General features: G+C 37.2%; 1 long non-coding RNA gene across 2 annotated transcripts; it reads right to left on the minus strand.

The window, feature by feature from the left end:
- Positions 1 to 12,287: 12,287 nt before the first annotated feature.
- Positions 12,288 to 14,110, minus strand: LOC148871403 (uncharacterized). Of its 2 annotated transcripts, XR_016106934.1 has the most exons (3): positions 13,973 to 14,110; positions 12,964 to 13,111; positions 12,288 to 12,880 (listed from the first exon to the last, which is right to left on the minus strand). It is a non-coding gene; the product is annotated as an uncharacterized LOC148871403 (long non-coding RNA). The 2 variants fall into 2 exon arrangements; XR_016106933.1 differs by lacking the exon at positions 12,964 to 13,111.
- Between the last annotated feature and the right edge of the window lie 129 nt (positions 14,111 to 14,239).

The following is a 14,239-nucleotide window of genomic DNA, read 5'->3' on the forward strand; positions in this document are numbered from 1 at the left end:
TATCATATTAACTGCCTTCCTCCTGGGACAGTCACTAGATCTATGTCCTACCTCATTACATTTAAAACATTTAATCGGAGCAGGCCTTGCATAAGGATTATTGAGTTTAGGAGGGTTGGAAGGATTACCTCGAGTATGTCCTCCTGTAGTAGTCTTTCCGACATTACTTGTGCTTGTCGGGTGCGAAGGTTGTATTGTCGGGAATGATTTGTTCCTGTCGACAATTGCCGGTCTTTTGTCGCTTCCGCTGTACCAGCGGTAATTATCACCCTGTGCCTTGTCTTAGAACATTAATTCTGCTTTCAAGGCTAGGTTCCTTGCTTCCTGCACATTGAAAACCATCTGTACACCAATTTTATCTCTGATGGACGGTCTCAAACCGCTTAGATAACGAGCTGCCTGCTGGTCATCACTTTCAGATAATTGATTTCTCTCAACTAATCTCAAAAATTCAGATGTATATTCATTAACAATGCGAGAACCCTACGCACACCTCTAATAAGATTCGAACATATATTGTTCATAGTTAGGAGGTAAAAATCTACCTCTGATTAATTGTTTCATGCGCCTCTAGGTTTGAACAGGACCCCTTCCTTCTTTCATCCGGGTCTCTCTCATCCATTCCCACCAAACAGATGCGCCTCCCTTTAATCGGAAAGCTACTAGTTTTACCCTTCGTTCCTCCAGTATCTCCATGTAATCAAAGAAGATTGACTTCTGTGATCCAATCTAAAAGTCCCTCTATACCAAGATCTCCACTAAAAGTAGGAATATCTACCTTGAGTTTAAATTCATCATTATTCCTACGGGGATTGAAATTACCTTGATTGTGTCAATTTTTACCATTTTTGTCATTGCCGGGAAGAACTAGAGCACCACCAAATCCGGAATCATCATCACTGTCATCATCAAGAATTGGACGTCGGGACACAGTAACGGCGGGTGGTTTGTCATGGTTGTCTCCTTCGAACTGCTGTGGATTTTTCCAGTTCCGTGGGACAACCTCCCGTAACAAGGTTTGCAGTTGCTCAGTCACCTCTGCCAACTGTCGTTTGATGTTACGTGTGGTTGTGCATTGTTCTTCAACCACTCTCCAAACAGCTAGGAACCCGTGATCTCCATCACGAGGTGGGTTGCGACTGCTACCATCTTGGTTGGCCATCTGACTGGGCAAACTCCCTGCTCTGATACCACCTGATGCACTGTGGAAGCAATGGAAACCGGAGCTGGCTGTGCAAGCACCGGGCGTTCGCTAGTTGCTAGCGAAGAACACCAAATTCTCTAAGAGAGAGAAAAGGTGGCGAAAACTCAAAGAAGAGAACTTGAAGAAATTCTGAAATTATGAAGTATGAATTGATTCATAATTCTAGGAAAATAGCAATATTTATAATACATTGAGAAATTGTAAAAGAACTAGGAAAGAACATGAATCTTGATCTTGATCTTGATCCTCTTGAGCTGTCTTGATAAGGTCGAACCCTCTTGGAATTCTTGGGCTTGATCTTCCACCATCCGATCTCCTTGGTAGTCCTCTATGCTTAAATCTAGGAAGTCTTTGGAAATCTTGGTGATGCTTGGAGTCTTGCTAACCTTGATAGTCTTGGGAGTCTTGAGTTGTTCTTGCTTATCTTTTTTGGACTAATCTTGATAATCTTGGATTCTTGGCTCCTTCTCTATCTTGACTTCTTGCCTTATCCTTATCCTAGAGTTGCCGCCCCTAGGGGTGAGATGGGCTTTCTTGTGATGGGCCTCCATCAGAACCAAAGAGATGTAGGCCGAAGTTGAATTGAGAGGAAGATCACACCTTGGAAAAAATCCTGGACTACATCGACAACATCCTCCTTCAAATGTCCCAACAATGGTTGTAGAAATATCCAATGAACCTGTCTAGTCCCAAAGCATTATCTTCAGAAAGTGCAAAGACTACATCCCTAATTTCCTCAGTTGAGGGGATAGTCACTAGATTTTTAGTATCAACAGAAGAGATTACTATTGAAATAACATCAAGAAAGCTAGTGCCCAATCTAAATTGTTCAACCAAGAGAGTTCTATCAAAAAAATGGATACCCTCATGAATAATTTGGGAGGTATTAGAGATTATTGAACCATCATCCAGAGTCATTTTTGATAGTGTGGAATAACATCCATTTAATTTATAGCATGGAAAGACTTTGTGTTCTTGTCTCCCTCTACAAGCCACTCCACCCTGGATTTTTGTCTCCAATATATTTTCCTCTGTAGAAATCAATGATGTAAATTCTACTTGGCATTATGAAGCTCAGCATGGCTATCTTCAGTTTCAGTTGGGAATACTCGACTATTTTTTACAAAGTACCTTGTCTTCGGTTAGTTTAATGTTCTTTAATAATAGATAAAAAAGTATTATGGCTTAACCGCATCTATTGAAAACAAAACACAGTTGGGTGATCCATGTTGTCATCCATCAACAAATCTCTATCAAGTCTGACCCAAACACCTACATTCCCCTCTCAACCATTGCACCAGGTGTATATATTACCAGAGAAGACCAACAAAAAATACAAAGTCCTGATACTCCCTCATAGACCGGGAATTTGGCTGGATACCCCCAAGCTTTTCCTCTTCACTAAGTAGCATTAAAACCTCCCAAAAGCAAAAATGAAGATCAACCAATATCCAAGCCCATATCAAATTCAACCAATATATTGTCTAGGCAAACTAGTCATGTGACTAATCACAATAGTCTTTAATGTGAATTGTACCACTCACTCAAGTCATTTAAAATGAGATGTTTAGCTAGCCTCAAACATGAATATCGTATGGTATAAGATCTACTAACTCCTCTTGGCCCAAGTAGAGAACCATATGGACAAAATTCACTAGATGCACATAATAAAATTCTCACCCAATCTTATTAGGCCTAACACTTAAGCATAAGTGGGTTTCAGTTTAAGACACCCTATAAATCCCAAATCTAATGAATTAATATGAAAAATATGTTCATCAGGTTTCAGCCCAAAAGAATTTTGCTTTTAACCGCTTAACCCATAATATCTATACACTATTCACAGGGAATGATCACTTTCCTGACTATGACATGCAGTGTCACACTCTCAAATGGATTCCGGGATTAAAGCCTTTTACAAACCTTGTTTGCAAAATAACTTATTTATAAATATAAACAAAGTGGCTAATCCTATCACAATAATTACCCACTAAAGTGATATTCCAAAGTTTGGGGTTAAGCACAATTTTCCAATTTTACCCATCTATCTCCAAGGTCTAGGGCATAATTAAAAATGGTTCATGTTCAATGTTTCAATAAAGACCCACTGATTTACCTTAAGTTTAAACATAATAGTTAAGGCAAATTGCGGCATCAATTAACCAATACACCATTGTTAGCTTTAGCATGATAAAATCCCTAAGTTTATCAAATGGCTGAGAACATTCTAAGCTAACATAAGTCTTATAATTGTTTAGTTTAAGGGTTAATACAAAGAAATATACCAAACACACATGAAATAATACATCAATCTAATTGGATTTCAAGGCTTAAACTGCCTAATAGGATCCTTATGGAGGATTCATGTAACACCACAACTAGAAAATTCAACTATCCAAAATAGGAAGTTATACATAACATTCTCTGTCTTAACATAATAGAAGATCTTACCACATTGATCAATATTTGGCATACAATCCTTAAATAACCCAGCATACAACATATATTTGATCCTAAAATGATCTCGCTAGTTGGCATATCAAAGATAGATAAGTTTCATACATAGCCTAACACCAATATTAAGTCTAGGATTAGAAGCAACACCTAGCTGTCCCACTCAAAAAATTTAAGAATACACTACGCTTAGTCCAGTTCAATGTTTCCACTACCTTGGGCAGTGTGAGAATGATAACCTTGTAAGGACAACCCTCCAAGTCCATCCACTAGTTGTGATCACTTACTTCCATATTACAATAACTATGTGACTTCATACATAATACTATATGAACTAAGGAGTGATTTAGTAAAACAAACCTATAATACATGAAATAAATGATTTTTTATTCATAATAAGTTATTTACAATACATAAGTTGAAGCTTAGGGCATACACACTATTTAACAACTTTCACTTGCACTCCAGTCCAAACTAGTATAAGTTGTAGTCCCATATTGTCCACATGTTTTTCAAGCACCTTTTGTGTTAGTAGCTTAGTCAATGGGTTTTATTACATTCTCTGTTAATGCCACCATCCAAATCTCTATATCTCCACATGCCATGATCTTTCGAATAATGTGATACTTACACTCAATGTTCTATGACTTCAAGTGTGTTCTTAGCTCCTTAGCTTGAGCAGTAGCCCTTGTATTATCGCACAATAAGGGGATGGGATCCTACGGTGGGGACGACTCTAAGCTCCTTACCAAATTTCTTCATCCAAACAACTTACTTAGTAGCTTTAGTTACGGCAATGTATTCTCAACCTCTGTTATGGAATCCACTATTGATCCCTACTTACTACTTTTGCAACGAATAGCTCTTGACCCTAGAAGAAAGATAAATCTAAATGAAGACTTTATACCATTCGATTCTAACTAGAAATTGGCATCAATATACCTAATCGATTGTAGTAAACAACCTTCTAAGATAAGGCAACAGTCCTTTGTTCTTTAAAGATATTTCAGTATGTCCTTAAAAATAGTCTAGTGCTCAAATCCCATGGAATCCTTTCAGTAGCCTATAAACAGCCACTTGCTAGTTCTGAATTTCAATTGGTCAACATTTATCTTTTTTACATTCGTTGGACAACCCTAAAATTTTCAAGGCCTTATGCAAAAGGGGTGAATTAGGTATAGCTTAAAAATATATTAATTCAAGCTTAAAACCTTCCCCCAAATTTGAAACTAAGCCTTCTTAAATCTTCAATGTTGAATGCGTCACAATAAAAGCTTAGTCAGAATCTTTAGCAGTTAATCTTTAACATATTATTTGCAGCTTCGAATAAATGCACACTATAATTTCAATAGCTGTAGAGTTTAGCGGTCAAATAAAGAATAATAAATAAATAAATACTAAAAAGTAAATAACAACTGAAAGTGGATAGAACAATAAAGTAAAGTAACTACTATAAATGAACTGAAAAGTAAATCGAAGCTATGTCGCAAGATGTGTTGAAATTATAGGTGGAGAGAAAGGGCCAGCTACAAGATGGTAGTTATGAAAATGACTAGCTACTGTAAAATAAAAAACTTCAAATTCAAGTAGTTGAATGATGAAAAAAATAAAGGAACTACTACTGGAATCTCAAGAACAATTTACTAATGAGAGCAAATAGTGCAATTGAATGATAAGTAAAGAAAATTAGCAATAAATGCAAACAATTGTAAATTACATAAAAACCAAAGCAATTAAATATCGGCAATTAGCAATTAATGTAAGTTAATGAACAATAAAGCCATATAAATTATAGGGTAAATTTCTTAAACTACCCTTACAGTTTAGCTAATTGACTAAATGTACCCTTACTGTTTGAAAATTAAATAACACTACCCCTATTGTTTCTGACAATTGACTAATACTTTGCTTACCATTAAAGTTTTGCTATAAACTATTCAAACGTGCATCACGTGATTGTTATAACTTCCGAAAATACCCAATTTACCCATGTTATAAATTTCAACCTTATTCGAACTTAGCCCTCTACCACACCTCTCCACTAGACTGCGCTACTCTTAAAGGGAAGGGAGATCCATCATACGGATGGTCGAACCATGCAAGGTGACTGGACAAAATTTCAAAATTTTTCTTTCTCCCTTCCCAGAATCCTATTCCCTGATTTAAAAAAACTACATTTTTCAATGTTCGTTCTTAAAATAAACCATACCAAATCTGAAACCAAGATTAAGGGAGGGATATACCTGACCTGATACGGAATCAACAGTAGTTCCCAACATAGGTGTTCACGCCCAAAGAATTCACCAAATCCGTTCTCCACTGAAGATGACACAGCTTAGGGCGAGACAGGATCAACAAAGAGCTTCTTTAGTAAGAACCCCAATTCTTCAGCAAGAATCACGCAGGGATGTGAGCACAACTTCAAGATTGTTTCTTCCAGCAAGAAACAATATCAAGATCCAATCTTGATCACTCCAAGAACTAGAGGTCAAACATGGTAGGGGCGGCAAGAGCAGAGGGAGAAAAGCTGCAAAAGAAGAATTCACCTACTGTGGAATTCGCCCCCTTATTTAAAACCCTTTTAGGATCAGCTTCATAATCCAATTAGGAAGGAGTTTCTTTATCCAAATCTGTATTTGAATCTAGACTCTTAAGTGGATAAGACTTATCTTATCCTGTAGTTGATCCTAATTAGATTATAAACTGAATTCACCCCTTTTTAATTAATCCAATTAAACCTAGTTCGAAATGGGCTTTAGGCTCATTAGGTCTTCAGGCTCACTTCCTTTTTAATTGTTGGCTAATTTGGCTCTCTTTGTATGGTGTGAGACCCTAACATTGATCTCCACAAAAGCCATATGGGTTCATCCTAGCCTTTGTTATAAGGCCTGGCCGAATTCACTACTGAAGACAGTGAACCCTTGAGTCCATCAGTATGGACTCTTAACAGGCCCAACATTTACACTAAATGGTCCATGGGTTCAACCACCTTATGAAGGCTCGGGATTATGGACTTAAGTTAGATTATCCCATCAGGTAAAAGCCCTAAACGGTCTTACACCTAACCTCTCAGCCCATAATGATCAAACACTGCCCAATAAGAGATGACCCCTCCTCGGCTGCAAGGTGCAGTGTTGCACTCTCTACTCACATGGATCCTAGGAATTAAAACATTTTTGCAAACATTCTGTAAAACCATAATATATATGTATATCTCTATATAAATATATTTTGAAAAAACAAATATCAACAAATTTGAAATCAACTACTAGCAGTTTAGGTTTCCATCAGAGAGAGTGCATACCCAATCATTCACTTTGTCCAACAAAGTTGATGATTTTATCACTATGATCACCCACTCAGGTGAATTCTCAGACTACCTCAACATACCCAGGTTTTTACCCCCGCTAAGTATCTCACTAATTGGCATATCAAAGATAGACCAATCCAACACCTAGTACAGTACCATAATCGAGTCTAGGGGTTATATGTAACTTTTCAGTTTTGCCCATTTGTCTTCAAGGTCCAAGGCTTAACTGGAAAATGGTCTGGTTCAAGGTTTCAAACATACCCACACTACATGTGCTTCAGGTCTCACCCTGGCAGCTGAGACAAGCCAACCCAACCAAATTGGAAGAACATTAGTGTCAACCTTGGCATGATAAACCTCCCCAGGTCTATCCAACGGCTGTGAACATTTTAAACTAACACGAGTCTCATAAGTGTCAAGTTTAAGGGTATTACACAAAACACACCATAATAACATGAATCAATTATGCACTTTATTCATTTACAATAAATGTCAAAAAGTACATCAATCTGATTGGAGGTAAGGGCATCCACTATCTAACACCTCTCCCATTTCTAGTCGTCTGCTCAAGCTCATCTGCCAGAAACATCAACTTCATCGTTAGACTGTTTGGCATTGACACAAGTAAACTCATGCTATTTTTCACATTTTGCTCAAATCAGCCATTCACTAATCTCACCGAATAAATCACTGTAACCTCTGATCCCCTGTTTTCTAGGAATATTGGAATATTTGGTAGATCGTTGTAGCATCCGATGCAAAGGATCACAATTCCACTTTGTGGTAAAAAACAATTTAAACTAAGATCAAAGGAGAAACTAGGAACAATCAATGTAACCTTCGATCCCTTGTTTTCTGTGAATATTGGAATATATTGGTAGATCATTGTAGCGTCCGATGCAAAGGATCACAAATTCCGCTTTGTGGTAAAAAATAAAAATAAAAAAATCTAAGATCAAAGGAGAAAGCAGGAACAATCACTGCCAATAATAATCAAGAGGGAAAAAATCTTACCAACAGCAAGAAGCAACGAGAATTTCTTGAAAAGTTATTGGAAAAACGGAAAGAATGATTAACAGCAAGATTGAGAAAAGATTGGATTAAAAGTGAACAAAGGGATTTCGGTGGGGTGGTGGAGAGAGAGAGAGAGAGAGAGAGAGAGAGAAAAGGAGGTGAGTTTTTTTGTTTCATTTTGGCCAAACTCAATGAACTTAATGTATCCCTAATTGCTCAATGAACTCAATGTGGAAAGAAATGACCATTTGAATGTCCCTTATTATGGTTATGATGTAGGTTCAGGACCTTCTAGTTCTTTCCCTAATCCTGTTAAATGGAAAAATTTTAATCCTGATTTACATCAGTCTCCATTCACTGAAGAGTGGAAATGGGAAGGGACAATAGAAAATGGGGGTAAATCTAATCTATCGTGTTCGCTGCTAAAATCTAAGACCTTCACTGGTGAAAATTCCTCATGCCTATAGAGGCAAAAATTTGAAGAAAAACAAAGGGTAAAATGGTCTTTTTGTCTTTTTATTAACAAATATTAAAAGGCGCTAACGGTAAGGGAAGTATTAATCAATTGTCATAAATAATAGGGATAGTGTTAGTCAATTTTCAAACAGTAAGGATACACTTAGTCAATTAGCTCAACCATAAGGGTAATTTAAGAAATTTACCTTAAACTATAAAACTACTAAATCTAAGTGTCAATGCAATTAGTAGGGTTAGTAGAGTTAGTAGCTTAGAACTGCACCAAGAAATCTGTATCTTATAGTTTAAAAGAAACATAATCTCATCAAACCACAAATATATGCAATTAAGAGCATGTGATAATTGTTCGCAATTTATCAATTGGGAAGGAAATATATCCACTCATAATTAGTTTCAACTAAAAATTTTTGACAAGTTTAATGTCTTGGCTGAATCAAGCATTTTCATGCTTTTGAAAGAGATGAGAATAGATATCCTCCCCTATTTTGAATGCCTTCAATAGATTGAGCCATTTATAACTTTTTTCCAATTGTCCTCCTTTCATATGATAATTTCTTGCAAAGAAAAATAACCCATCAAAAAACATAGGGGATGAAGATAACCATTAATATGATTAATGGTAATCATTCCGGCCATGAGCGATCAGGAAATAAAAGCACAACCTGTAGATTTTGCATGTGAGGCTAGCCCAAATCATGCATGAGGCCTCTAGTGAAGGAATACTTTGACTCATGCCAAAGTTTCGTTCAATTTTAAAATGAATTAATTTCATAGACATAATGGAACAATTACTTTATTAATATTGTGCAATCAAGGATCCCTAAGTCTAATCAACATAGTTTAAGTCATGGTTTTTAAAACTGACCTGGTGACCGAACCAGTTAGGGGTTCGGTTATTGGGTCGAACGGTTTGACCATTTGAATCAAATGTTCGGCCTGTTCTGACAAAAAATTCAAAAAAAATAAAAAAATGGTCAAAACCATTCTAAAGGTTAACCGCCCGGTTCAGCGGTTCGCTGACCAAAATCAACAGTTTTGGATGGAAATCCGATTTTTGGGAAAAGCAGAACTGATCACCTGACCGGTTCCCTATTTTTTCGATCCAACCGTCTGGCCCAGTCCAGTTTTGAAAACCATGGTTTAAGTTAGAAGATCACAAGTCATTATACTAGACCTAATATAGCCTTACAAATCATTTAGAAAGTGACATTAGGCATGCTATAGTTGTCTTTCTAAGGAAGTAAAGGTCATCATGTGATCAATCTTCTTTACCATAGACATGATAGGTTTCTTCTCAAATCAAATAAAACTCTACATTTAAGATACTTTCTTCCATGAGTGTTTCCCTTGTTGAAGGTTCTTCAAAATCCTTGAGCTAACGATATTATGCTCGTTTAAGGGGAGCTTCATATATTATGCTCAAATGGTTATTTTTCTTAGGATGAGTTTTACGTAATTATGCTTATTTGAAATATCTTTATCTCTATGAATATTTGTGCTTAAATGACTATGTTGTGAATTGATATTTTTGGGTAGCATGCTGATAGTTGGAGTTATCATTGTACTCTTTAAATTGTTCTTATTTGTTATCATTTTTCCATTAATGGTTTATCATCATCAAGAGAGGGGAGAATGTTGGTCCTATGTGTTTTCATGATAACAAATTCATTGAGAGTACTAATGGTTTATGCTAAATGTATAATTGTTTCCATTGAGCTAAAAAATGATAAACAAATTTTAGATGAAGTAAAGCATAACGGAAGCATTGGCCAGCAACCAATTAAAAGAAAAAGAAAAAGATTGTTCAAGTCCAAGAAAGATCATATTGTGTCATGTTATGTCTAAGACTTGATGTAAATCATAAGCTTGAGATACACACTATAAGCTCAACCAAAGACTAAACTCAGTTAACCTAAACCTTAGAGGCTAATGATTAGATTAGATATGGTTCTTACGTATTTCTAAACTATAAACTTGCCTAATCTTGCTTTGGAAGACTAAGATAATAGTATCTAGACCTTTTGAATGAAATTAGGGTTCTAAAATAGTGAGGAATTTACTACTTTTAACAGTCGAGGCATGGAGTATGTGTCACGGTTCATAAGTCAGCTACAGGCTTCTAATGAATTGACTACCTTTCATAGCCGAGGCATGAATGATCACTATTCATGAGTCAAGTATAGGATTTTGGTGGGTCGACTACATTTAATAATCATGAGTTGAGACAAATTGGTAGTCGACTAATATGAGGGGTTGGTCGATTCATAAAAGCAAGAATGGCTTGAAGCCAATCCAATGTCTCTCTAATGGTCACTTGGTCTCAACATCTATAAAATAATGTTTAAAGGCTAAGAATAAAAAACAACTTTGATTAGTGATAAATTTGCTAATTGCTATATTGAGAGCATATTCATAAAAGCAAGAGGTTTGAAGAAGAGAAGATTTCTTTGAGTTTAAATCAGCTTATGTGAGAAAAAACATAGTAGTTATTGTGGCTTATATGTTTTTCATAGAGATTTGGGAATCTCTTTATGTGCTAAGCTTATTATTGTGTTGCATCCTCTTGCTTGTGATATTATTTGTATTTGGGGAGAGCTGAACACCATTTTGAACCATGAGGGTGCAGAGATGAGCGGCTGCTACTTGGGCGCTCCACACCTGCACAAAAAAAGAGAAAAGAGTAGCTGCCATACAATATGGATCCGAGAAATCTATCCCTCAAACAATATGCAAGAGAGAACTGTTAAATCTGGATGGGGCTGAAAATTTGGAGGTTACTTGACCCTCCAAGATAACTTTCCTTTTCACTCTTTGCTATCTTTATGATAGTCACATATATAGGTCTCTGCCCAACGTTCCCTTCCTTTCTTTGAGGAGGGAACTTAACCAACTTGGACGTTTGGGGAGAAGATCAAGCTAGGGTCTCTCCAGATTGAGACAAATGGAAATCCATTGACCCAATAAGAGCTGGAACTTGGATCCAAAATAATCCAACAATATTGGTATCTCCATGCATAATAACATTTTCAAATAAGCAATCAAATAAATTTCTTTGTATAGAAAATAAATAAATAGGTAATAATTTAAAATGAATCATTGTGTGTGAGAGTGTTGCACAGAGATAACCACAAAATAATCATCTCCCATCAACATGTGGCTTGTCACATGGCCATTGGATATTCCAACATGTTGAAGATCAAACGAGGGGCCTATGGCCACTCTACCATCACACCAGTGTCCATAAAGATAGTGCCAGGATAGGAAGTTCAGTTAGCTTGGTATAATGGAAATCTCATGAGGGTTTTGAGTAAAAGACATAGGTCGAGGTTGGTTGAACCTCTATGAAAATTCTTTGTATCCTTTACTTTTTCTACTTATTATTATTTATTTGATTGCATTTATTCCTGCCACACTCATTAGCACACATTGCCTTCACACTTACTATCATTGCATCCATCTCGTACCCAATTCACCCCCCCCCCCTCTTGGGTCAGCTATTTAGGGCAATAAAAACATCACCCTTACTTCCTGTTGATGGCTGAAAATTTAAGTGCTAAGAGAGGTGAATGGAAAATTGATTGACAAGAACTTTTTTTTTTTTGGAAAAAAGTGTTTAATTAGTAGCAACATTTCTCCTTCTGTCCACTTATACCCATTTTGTCCATTCTAGAATATTATTGGAAATAATGAGCATGAATGAGAGTTCGACCATTAATTGTTGAAGATGAAGTTGAGTTATTTATTATACATTTATACCCTGCAAGATTTTTTAAGGGAAATTGTCCAAAACCCACCATCAGTTTTTTCAAATTCCCTTAAACCCACAACTTTTTGAAACATCAAGAACTCACTATGTAAGTGAGATTTTATTTTCTAAAACTCACCATCCGTTACACCACCGTTAAAGCTGAATGACCCAAGTTGTTCACGTCAGCCTAAATGAATATTTTATGACTAAACAATGGCTGAATGGTGACTCAGCCTATTAAACAATTTTTTGACCGAAATGCCCTTAGGCGCCCAAAATGGCACAGCAAGCCGAGTGAGCGAGTGTCGAGACCGGAGAGTGTACTCTGAGCGAGAGAGAGAGAGGAGAAATCGTGTCTGGTTCTCTTTCCTTCCTTCACAGTGCGTTGGCTTCTTCACAACAACTCACTCTTGGACCCAAATTTGTAGCAGCTGTGCAAGTCCATCTCTGATTATTGAAGCAAAGGCCACAACCAGGAGGGAAGACAGGCTTGCTCGACATGCCCGTATTAGAAAGAAGGTTGAAGGGACACCAGAGAGGCCAAGGTTGTCTGTCTTTCACTCCAACAAGCATATCTATGTCCAGGTGATCGATGACACTAAGATGCACACCCTTGCTTCAGCTTCAACAATGCAGAAACCCATATCTGAAGAATTTTATTATTCTCCTGGACCTACAGTTGAAGTGGCAAAGAGGGTTGGTGAAATCATTGCTAAGAACTGTTAGGAGAAAGGAATGACAAAGGTAGCATTTTACCGGGGTGGTTACCCAATACCATACAGATTTTTTAATCGCTTCTAGTTTCCTCTACACACCAACTGCTGCTATTGACGGATCCATATTTGATGACTTGGCAATTTGGCAAAACTAAAAAGTAAATCTTCATTTCCTCTTGGCTCCTATACTGAAATTATACTGTGTAAGCAGAGTGGATATGGCATGGGTGGTCGGGCTCCGAAGGCCCGATGAATGGCAATTTGTAGAGATATGAGTTGGTGAGAGTGAGAGAAATGGGTCTTGGGTCCCCATTTAGGTACGGGCCCCTATATATATTATTTCTTCCCTTCTAACTGTTCTTAGTGCTAACTCGATGCAGATGGATCCGATCAAGTGACTTGATTGGACCAGGCCAACTCATTCTGGACTCACGTCCGGTCAGCTAATTAAGCCTATATGGATCGAGTTTGGGTCTAAAGGGTTTTGCAGGCCTATGCTTTTACAGTGTGACTAGTATATGATATGACCATGGTTCAAAGCACTGTTTTTAAAACCAGACCGGACGGTCGGACAGGAAAAACCAGGAACCGTCACCTTCATCACATAAGAAACCAGAGAACTAAGGTTAGGCGATGCTTGGTTTGAAGGAAAAGGTAAAGAAAAGAAGGAAAGGTAGGGAAACCTATACAAAGTTTATAAAGATTTCCCTATCTTAGTATCTTTCCCTTCCTTTCCCTACTTTTTCCTTCAACTAAACACAACCTAAGAGTATTTATTATTCCCACTTAACCTCTAGTTCAAAAATTTGGAGTCTCTGGATCCAATGAGTTCTATCCCTCGTAACATGTGTTCTTAAGCATTCCAAATTCATTTGACTCCAGAACATACAAAAGCTTGTTATAGGGAGAGGCGTTTCTCAAACTTTTGGCCTCTGGTTCTGTTTATAGTCACAGCCCAAATCTCAAGCCAGAGAAATGAAAACAATGTTATTGAAATTGAGTACCTACTGTCCATTTTTGTAGTTATCACTAAATCCTGACACTCTTACCTACAGGGCATGGACCTAGCTAGCATGGGGGCAATGCTAGCTAGAGTTGCAGTTGCTGCTGCTTATTAAGCTCACCAGATGTCAATGGTGCTCATCATCCAATCCGGATCAATCTCCTGCACATTGATTTCTGTACATCTGGAATCAGAGGGTGCCACATCAGTACCGAAACATGGACAAATCTTGTATATGCAATTGGAAATAACGGTTCTAAATAGAGGTGTCAATGGACTGGTTTTGGATTGGACCCCATCCAGTCTAAAAATC

The sequence above is a fragment of the Nelumbo lutea genome, chromosome 2 (genome assembly GCF_056320005.1).
Source record: "Nelumbo lutea isolate HS-2025 chromosome 2, American lotus-T2T, whole genome shotgun sequence".
Classification (NCBI taxonomy): domain Eukaryota; kingdom Viridiplantae; phylum Streptophyta; class Magnoliopsida; order Proteales; family Nelumbonaceae; genus Nelumbo; species Nelumbo lutea.